Here is a 10,000-nt window from a genome sequence, read left to right as displayed (position 1 = left end):
CCGGGCAATTGTTTAAAAAGGAACCCATGACCGAAACCCGGAAATTTCTTTAAATTTCATAGTTAAGGGTTTTTAGCATCCCACACCAGACTACCTTAGGGTTCTTTCATGGGGGCCATATGGGCGGGAAAGTAGGAAAAATCAAAGGATTATCAAACCCAATGATCGGAACGGGAAAAATAAATTAAACCCGACTCAAAAGGGATACCAAAGGGGGTTTGTCCCTCCCCCCCTCTCCAATACAGGCGACGGGGACAAAAACGCCTAAATTTATGCATCACAACGGGTTTAAAAGGGGGAACCGCGGGAAAAGTGAAAACCCGGAAATCAATGACCAAAACCAGAATCATTTTTAAGATGTCAAAACACACACGAGTGACCCACCCCCCCTAATGAATGAGGCAATCATAACCAAAAACCCAATGCCGGGTTTCACAATTGCCCCAAACCAAACCACCACCCCCCTTCCATCCCCCTCCCCCCCCCACCCCACAATTTTTAATCATTTTTAAAAATTTGTCCCTGGATGGAAAATTTTGGACCCTTTTAAACAGACGAATGTTTCACCCCTTTCCTAATTAACCCATAACCATAAAATGCCCTCAAAATGATGTCAAATTTACCACCACTTAAAGGGTTCCTCTCCCCTCCCCTCCCCCCTCCACCCCCAAAACCCCCCTTCCCTTCCTCCCGCCCTTCCCCCCACTTTCCCCCATACCCAAAGAAATAATAGTAAGAAAAAAAAGGGCAAAAAAAACAAATACAAGTCCTATTAAATAAAAGCCCTGTACTAAAGGGGCGAGTGATCACCCCTCCTAATGAATGATCCCAATCTTTAACCCAAACCCCAAATTTGCCAGGCGTAAATGATGACCCTCCCCCCCCCCGCCCCCGAAAATTTTCTCGTTTTTAAAAAACTTTACCCGGATCGAGAATTGACCCTGTTACAGACGAGTGACCCCCCCTCCAAAATGAATGAAACGGGAATAACCCCAAAAAACCTAAGGCCCTCCCCCGTCCCCCCCCAACCCCCATAGGCCCGGTCAAACAACAGGTCTGCTAATGCCCAATTTAATTTACCGTTTTCCCTCCCCCGTGACAGGGATAAGAATACAAAACTAAAAAAGGTTTAAATAAAATTGTGACAATATATCCCTTTTAAATTTTTCTATTTCCTTTCACCCACATTTTTTGCGTCAATCCTGTAAAATGGTGAAAAACGGTGGAAGGAGAAGAACTCGGGGTTTGACAATGTCTCTAATGTCACCACCACCCCCCCTTTCCCTTTTCCAAAAAAAATATTTTTTGCTAAGAGAAATATACACTGGTTCTATTCGGTGTTTGCAAACGATTTTCACTATTGGGAATGTGGAATATTTTGGATAGATTCATTCCCTTTGGGCAGCTCTTGGATTTTTTGATAGGGAAATTTTGTTCGGGAAACCATCTATTTTAGGATAAGTTAGAGTGTTGGAAGATAATTTTTTTGGCTCGATGTTTTCCTCCTCTTAAATGACATCTGTCCCCCGTGGATTACGGAATTTAAAACCCGTTTTTTTCTTTGGGCGGTGATATTTTCCAGATGGCGATGATTATTATTTGAGGGTAGGGGGTTTCCTCCTTTGAATATTTTCTTTTTTTCCTGGGTATTTTTCACTAACTTTTCCACCCCAAAAAGGGACTAAATGGGCTTTAAATACCATTGGCCCCAATTTTCCATGCTGGCAACTTTTGAAAAAAGTAAAACCCCGGATTACCACTATTTCATATTTTGCACCTTTCATGCTTAAAAAAAAAAAGGTTTAAATTTCCCTTTAATAGATTAAAAAAGTCGCGGGTTTTTTTACTTTTTAGAGAGCATTAATAGGGTTTTCAAGGTATTCCCCCAGGTAAAAAAGGAGGGGTTTTTGAGAAAAAATCGCAAAGATTAAATAGACTTTAATTTTTTACAAATATAATATAAAAAAAGGTGCAACCTAAAAAGAATAATTCAAAAGAAATTATTTAAATTTCGCAAGAACGACTGATAAGCCTGCGACCCTCCTCTCATATTCTACCGTGTTAAAACTAGCCTTTCTTAATCCCACAGACATCTTCAAAATTAAAAATACGGGTTTATTGAAAAGGATCATAAAATTTCTTGTTGAAACTTTATTTTTGACTAAGCTTACAAAAAACCTTTACACCCTAAGAGGCGAAACAAAAATAACAGGTTTAAAATTTTTTCTGTGTAAAGGTAAATGCGATAACCAATTTTTTCAAAATTTTTTGGGCGCTTTTTCATACAAAAAAAACTAAAAGGGTTAAAATTACCTAATAGATTAAAAATGACTTTGGTTTTATTCATTTAGAGAGCATTAATGGGGTTTTTCAAGGTACTCCCCCCAAAGTCAAAGAGGGTTTTCCCCTTCTTTATTACGCCTTTGAACCCCTTTAATTTTTTTAAATCTACCACTAGCTTTCATTATTTCCCCATATGTAAAAACTTTTGTTTAAAACTTGTAACTGATTTGACAAAGCCCGTTTTTACGGGACGGGGTGATCCCCCCTTCAAAACCCAAATAGCAAAAAAACCGCACAAGGGAAAAAACCCCAAACCGCAGGACGGATGAAGTCAGGCCAGGTAATGCCCAAAAATTCAAGGGGGAAACCCCGGGAAAAAAACGGGTGATTTTCCCTTTCCCTTCCCCTACCCCCCCTGCCCCAACATTCCTCCTTTCCCCCATTCCCAAACCCAAAAATAGGAAAAAAAAAAAGTGGGGCAAAAAAAACAAATCACAGTCACAAGCCCGTTTAAGGAAATTTTACAGTCGGGCACGAAGTGTTACGGGGGATGATCACCCCTATAGCTAATAAAGCGGGGCCCACGTTTCAATATGATAGCCCGATGTCATTTTGCGCTGCGCCCCCAAACCCCCTCATCACTCCCCCTCCCCCCCCATACCCTTTATGAATCAATACCCTTTATTAGGGACTCTCAAGCTTACAAAAAAACCCACTTTTCCTAAGAGCCGAAACACAAATAACAGGTTTAAAAAGAAAATTTTAAATGGGGAAAACCCAAATTTTTTTTCATACTTTGCACTTTTCATATTTAAAAAAACTAAACGGGGTTTAAATTTCCCCAAAATAGACGAAAAGCACGGTTTCTGATTTATTTAGAGACCCGGGAATAGTTTTTTCAAGGTATCTACACCAGGCCCCAAAAGGGGACGGGTTTCCCCCTCATATTTACGCCTAAAACCCCAAAATTATTCCCAAACTAACGTCACCTTTGTCCAGTTGTTGATCAGTTATGTTTGTAATTAACCTCAAGGGACAAGGCGGTATTTTTCCCCTTAAAAATGTTCCTCCCGCTTTTCTCATGTTTTACAATCTAAAATCCCAATTTAGGAAAAATTTATTTTTCCCTTAAGCCCCCTTTCTATAAACTATAAAAAAGACGGGGTTTACCCCTTCCAAAAGAGATCGCATAACAATACATCCTCCGTTTTATGGATGATATCAGCACAGAAAGTGGGCTAGTCTTCAGGGAATTTTCCCCCCCCTCCTCCAAAATTGTTTTATAGTAACCCCGGGTTTCACGTATATAGGGGAAGAAAAAGAAAAGTTGCAACGGTAAAAAAAATATTGTTTGCGCATTCAGGGACCACTTATTAAAATACATGCATTTTTTTTCTTTTAAAACTTTACAAAGAGAGAAAATATCTTTAATCGATACTGAAAAAAACTTTCTTTCTCGAACCCCTTCCCTATTTTCTGAAGAAAATTAAAAAAACCCAAACATGGCCCAAAAGAAGAAAACATCCTTACCTATAATTTTTTTACTATGCCACTAGTGCTGCCCCCCGTGACGAAAACGGTTTAAAAACCCATGTAAAAAAATATTTCTGTCTTCAAAAATAAAAAAAAAGGGAAAGGGTTTTATTTTTTGTTAAAAACATTTTTCCCCTTTTTGCAATTACTCTTTATCAAAACCCCAAAAACTTTTATGAAAAAATGAAAAAAAATTTAGGTAAAATAATACAATTGGGTTTGGGCCCCATGATTTTAAGGGTTTTATAAATTTTTTCGCATTTGGACAAAGACACCAACCCCAAATTAGCCCCAAAGGGGAATTTTTTAACCCCCTGGGTACTTTTTCCAGAGGGGGGTTTAAAAAAATAACAGGCACCGCGATGCGATAGATCTTAGCAGGGGAGCAGCAAAATTTCCCAAAAAGAAAAATGGTTTTAAAGTGTTTTTTTTTATCTTTTTTTTAAAACCCAAATTACAACAAAAAAAACTTTTTTATACTTTTCCTAATCAAAAAAATTCTTTGCAAAAAATATAAAAAAAAAAGGTTAATTTTTTTCCTGTTAGGTTACACAGTAAATTTTTTGTTTTTTCGGGGTAGTAAATGTGTATAACGAAGGGAACCTACAGTCGAAGAGGTAGGGTTTTAGAGAAAGGGTTGAAAATCACCCGTCCTAAAGGGGGGGGGGGAAGGCGAGAAACCCAAAACCCTGTTTTTTAAAAAGAAAATTGGTTTGGGGAAAAAAAAAAAAATACTTTCCTCAAATAAGGGAGGGGGAAAAAATTCCTTTTTCCTAAAAAAAAAGAAAAATGCCCTTTTATTCAAATACAAGGATGATTTAAGTATTTGTGTATGACCAGAGCAGGTTTTTTAGACCTGGGAAATAAATGGCAAGTGTTAAAAAAAAATTATCCCTTTCTGCCCCTTTCCCTTTGCCCAAAAAAACCAATGTGTTAAACCCCTGTCTTAAAGCCTTCTTTTTCAAAGGTACCCCCTAAACTCTTTATGATGCCCCCGGGTAGTACCCCGATGACGGGGCGTCAGTGAATTTCCCCTAATCGTCACGAGATAATAAAACCCAAACCGGGGGGGGGGGGGGGGGGCATACAAAGACCATTTTAAGGGGGCGGGGGGAAGTGAGGAAAGGGGGGGACAAAAAGAGTGAAGCCCGGGAGGTATTTTTCTCGCTACTTCGTGAAGAACTGGGATAGTCAATGAATATCTAAACCCCGGAAATCGTTTGCCTTTTAGTCAATTTTTCTAAGGTAAATCCCATTTTTCTTTGATAGGGTTTGAGAGGGTTTTAGAAGGGCTTTCCTCAGTTGCTGGGCCTCGACCACAATTTCCCTTTTACAAACCTGCTCGTTCCCTAACTCACGACCCGTCCTCCCCCATCAAAATGTCATTGCTTTTTGGGAGGACCCCTCCCCTTCCCCCTTTCATTTTGCTCCTTTCCCTTTCCCGTCCCTTTGGGTTAAAACGTGATGTGTATTTTTGCCGGAAATAAAAAATTTTTTTAGGGAGTTATAACATGCCCTTTACATGGGCGAAAACTAAATATGCAGGACAGGGTTTTTGGGTTATAAAATTTGTGGGGGCTCATAGCCATACAAGCTTGGAAAATTCCTTGCGAAAAAAAATTGGTAGTATAAAAAAAAAAATAAAAACTCGTTTGACAACAATACACAATAAACTCTGGAAAATTTTCAAAAAGTGTGGGTGATCATTTTTCAGAATCGGGAAACTTCACAGGGAAAGCAAATTAGTAAAATTTTATCATTTTATTTTTCCCCCCCCCCCAAATTTTAATTCTTGCTGTCCCCACCATTATTTTTCCGGAAAGCAGAAAGATATACGAGATAGCAGGAAAACAATTGCTGTCTTTTTTGGGAAACCCCATTCCAACGGTTTCGGAAAAAATCCTCTTTCGGGAAAGGGGAAATTTAGGGTTTGACAGAAGTTTTAAATACTAAAGGGGCCGCATCTGAGTCATTAAAGCTTTTAAAAAATTACAAATTATTCTCTAATGACAAAAAAATGCTTTTCTATAGTATCAATATATTTAATACTTTTTTTTTGTATAAAAATTTCCATATTTTCCTTTCATATAAAGGGGGAAAAAAAATAAAAAAACCTAAAAAAAGGGGGAAAATACTTTGTCCAAAAAAAATGTTCACTGATTTAATTTAAAAAAATCTGCCGCACCTACGCCAAAGGACCATTATCGGCGATTGCCATGTGGGGCTAAAAGTTTGATTACTGAAATATCTAAAGAAACTATCCCCGGGGAAATAAAAAACCCCCAAAATGTAAACATAAAAAAAATAATAAAAAATATTATATGAAAAAACAAAACATAAAAAATTTTGCTTTAAAAATATAAAATTATATTTTGGTTTTTAAAAAATTAGGTTTCCCTTTGGGGAAAAATTGTTTTTCTCCCCATGTTATAATTTTTTTTTTGTGTAATTTTTCATGTATTGGACAAAGCCACAGACCCAAAATTGCCTAAAGCCGGGGGTTTTTGGGGCCATGGGATTGCTTCGACATTTATGTTTTTGATAAAAACGATATAACCCTTTTATATATAAAAAGCCTAAAAGGGATCAAATTAAATTTTCCTGAGACATTATTTTTTACAAATCTTTTGTAACTTCAAAAAGCTAAACTACCTATGGGCATCGCCCCACCCCCTACGTCGGTTAACCCCTTTTAGAGCACGATATTTACTGTAAAAAAAACCGGGAGTTAGACAAGGGGGGATTGTAAGCCGCCTACTTTCCCTACGCGTCCTTGCCAACGCTACTACAGCCGGGCAAGTTTAAAAGCGCTCGCGGCGGGGGGTTGGAGAGGAAAGGGGGGGAGGGGAGAGGGGAAAACCCCTTTTGGGGGTGTTTTATTAGGGCATCATTAGAGGGACATTTTTGGATTAGATTAATTAGGGAGGGATGATCATTCGTCTGTAAAAAGGGTCAAAAATTTTCGATTCCCGGGAAAAGTTTAAAAATGATAAATATTTGGGGGGGGGTGGGGAGGGTAGGAAGAGGGTGGTGGGGGGGTGGTGGGTCAAATGTTTACCCCTGGCATTTAGGTTGGATTATGATTTTCCTCATTTATTAGGAGGGGTGATCACTCGTGTGTGTAGGAAAACATTTTAACCCAAGATTTCCCGGGTTTCGGTCATTTATTACGTTAATCACTTTTCGCGGTCATTAACCTGGTTTTTGATGCGGTTTTTTTTGGGGGGGGCGTTCCCGTCCAGTTGCCTTTATTGGAAAAGGAGGGGAGGGGGGCAAACCCCGTTAAAATATCCCTTTGAGTCGGTTAATGATTTCCCGGTTTCCCATAATTTATTATGATAATCACTTTAATTATGCACTTTCTATAGAGCCCCATGAACGCCAAAGATTTAATGATTCCGGTTCGGCATGATTACTTTTCACTTGCGGTTAGGTCATTGGTTAGTTCGGTTTCGGTTTCCGGTTTCCCTTAAAATACTTTCCTGTTTTCACCCTCATGTACGTACGTGGGGGGACGTTCTGTCCTTTCTCCATCTATATTTATATTAATATATATTATATATATTTTTTTATATTAATGTATAATTATTTTAACAATTATATATTAATAAATATAATGATAAATAATTTTATAAATATAATTAATATATATAATATAATTTTTATTAAAATACATATTTATATATATTATTTTAATATAAAAATATATATTATTATTTATATAAAATATATATAATTATTTTTTTATAATATATTTTTGAAAAAAAAAACATATTTCAAAAAAAAAAATATTTAAAATATAATATATATAATTTTAGATATATATATAATATATATATTATATATATAATATAATAATATATGATAATAATATAAATATTATAATAAATATACAAAAAAAAAAAAAAATGAAGGAAATCATATATATAATATAATTTATGTAATTTAAAAATATGAATTATATATAATATTAATAAAAAATTTAAAATTATGGTAATAATTAATATAATTAATAAATTTTAAATATAAATATTTTAATAAATATAAAATATAAAAATGGATATTTATTTTATTAATATATATATAATATAAATTTTTATAATTTTAATTTTTATTAATGTATATTAAAAAAAAAAAAAAAAAAAAATTAATATATATATATATAATAATAATTATATAATATATATTAATTTATATTATTAATTTTCACCCCCCAAACACACACACAACAACAACCAACAACAACATAATATATTATAATATAATAATATAATATATAATATATTATATAATTTTAAACACCCCAACACAAAAACCCCACACCACACACCACACACATTATATAAGAATATATATATATATTATAGAAATTTTAAGATATTAAACACCCCCACACACAACACACCCACAACACACACACACATAATATTATATAATAATATAATATATACACACACACACACACACACACAAAACCCACACCCACAAAATTATATTTAATATATATAATATATATTTTAATTATTATGATATACATATATCCCACACACACAAAAACATATTTACATACCAACACACACACACACCACACACATATATATAATAATATATATTTTTATATAATATATATATATTATATTTTATAAAAAAATATAATATATATATATATATATATAATATATATATATTAATATATATATATATTATCATTACATCTCATCACTCTTTCATCAGCCGGGGGGGGCAGTCCACGCGGGGGACGTAGGCCCTCCCAAAATTCTATTCCCAAAATTTTTGTTGTTTTTTGGGGGTTTTTTTTTTTCCAGTCTGGGCCCCCAAAAAATTTCGTTTATTTAAATGCCCCATTTGCATTGGTCTGGCCTTGTCTCTTTTTTTATCTATAACCGAGTTACATTTTTTGTCCATCTTTATCCTGTCTCCGATGTACATGACCTCCCCCTTTGCCATTTTTCTTTTGAGCTCGCAAGATATCTTTTATTTTTGTCTTTTCCCCTGATCCACGTCCCCCCTTTCATCCTATCTCTTAGGCAATTCCAGAACAGTTTTTCCATCCCTTCTGGGCATTTTTAGTTTTCCTCTCCAGTAATTTGGTTGGAGTCCATGTTCTGATCCAATGTCAAATGTAGGACACTTGGTTAAAGACTTTTCTTTTTTAAACATAAGGCAAAGAACCCTTTGTTGTACTGTGTCTTTCCAAAGGCGCTCCAGCCTAGGGGGGGGCTGATGCGTCGCTTTTAATTTCCTCTTCAAGTGTGTTTTTTCTGACGAGTTGTCCTAGGTATATATAAATTTTTCCCCCTACCTCTAGCACTTTGCCTTGTAAAAGTATCGTTTTGAAATGAACTCTACTTTTGAACATGACTTAGTTTTTTTCTTGTTCATCCCAAATCCGATTTTTTAGGATTTTTCTATTTTTTATCATTTTTTAGGTTTTCCCGCATTTTTATTGAGATTCATGAAGAGAACAAATCATCTGAAAAAATCTTAGATTGTTTAGATATTTGTTTCCCCATCTTGATACCCTTGCCATTCCACCTAGCTTTTTGAAATTTTCCCAAAGACCAAACTGTAAAAAAAGTTTTGGGAGTGGTATCGCCCTTTTCAAAACCTTTTTTTTAATTGTATTTTGTCGGTTTTTGGAGTGGGCTTTATGGTTCTTTTCCTCTTTTGTATAATCTTCCCTATTTTTCTATACCCCCTTACTCCCTGTATTCGGATAGCTTCTATAGCTGGTGTCTCTACAGAGTAAATGCCTTTTTTTGTAATCGATGAATGCCTTTAAAAAGGGTTTTTTATATTCGTTTTTTTTTTTCCTTTTTGGGTGAGCGTGTGGAGTGGGCTGTTGGTTTGGGAACCACTGCGAAAAATGGTTCTCTAGGCTGGTTTTGAATCCAGGGGGGGCAGAGATGCGAGTTGTGATATTTTTGTGAATAATTTGTAAGTAGCTGAAAAGGAGGATTATTGGTCGGGGAGTTTTTGATCCTTTTTGTTTCCCCCTTTTTTTAGTATAAAATAATTGTTTCATTTTTCCCGGCTTTCGGAGTTTTTTCCCGTTTTATAAGGGGATTTGGTTAAAAAAATTTGGTAGTTTCACTTTTTTTTTGCCAATGTTTCTTTTCCTTTGGGCCCCTCTTTAGAAGGTCTTTTTTTTCCGGGGGGGGTT

This window comes from Penaeus monodon, chromosome 39 (genome assembly GCF_015228065.2).
Source record: "Penaeus monodon isolate SGIC_2016 chromosome 39, NSTDA_Pmon_1, whole genome shotgun sequence".
Taxonomy (NCBI): Eukaryota; Metazoa; Arthropoda; class Malacostraca; order Decapoda; family Penaeidae; genus Penaeus; species Penaeus monodon.
Note: the sequence above shows the minus strand (reverse complement) of the source record.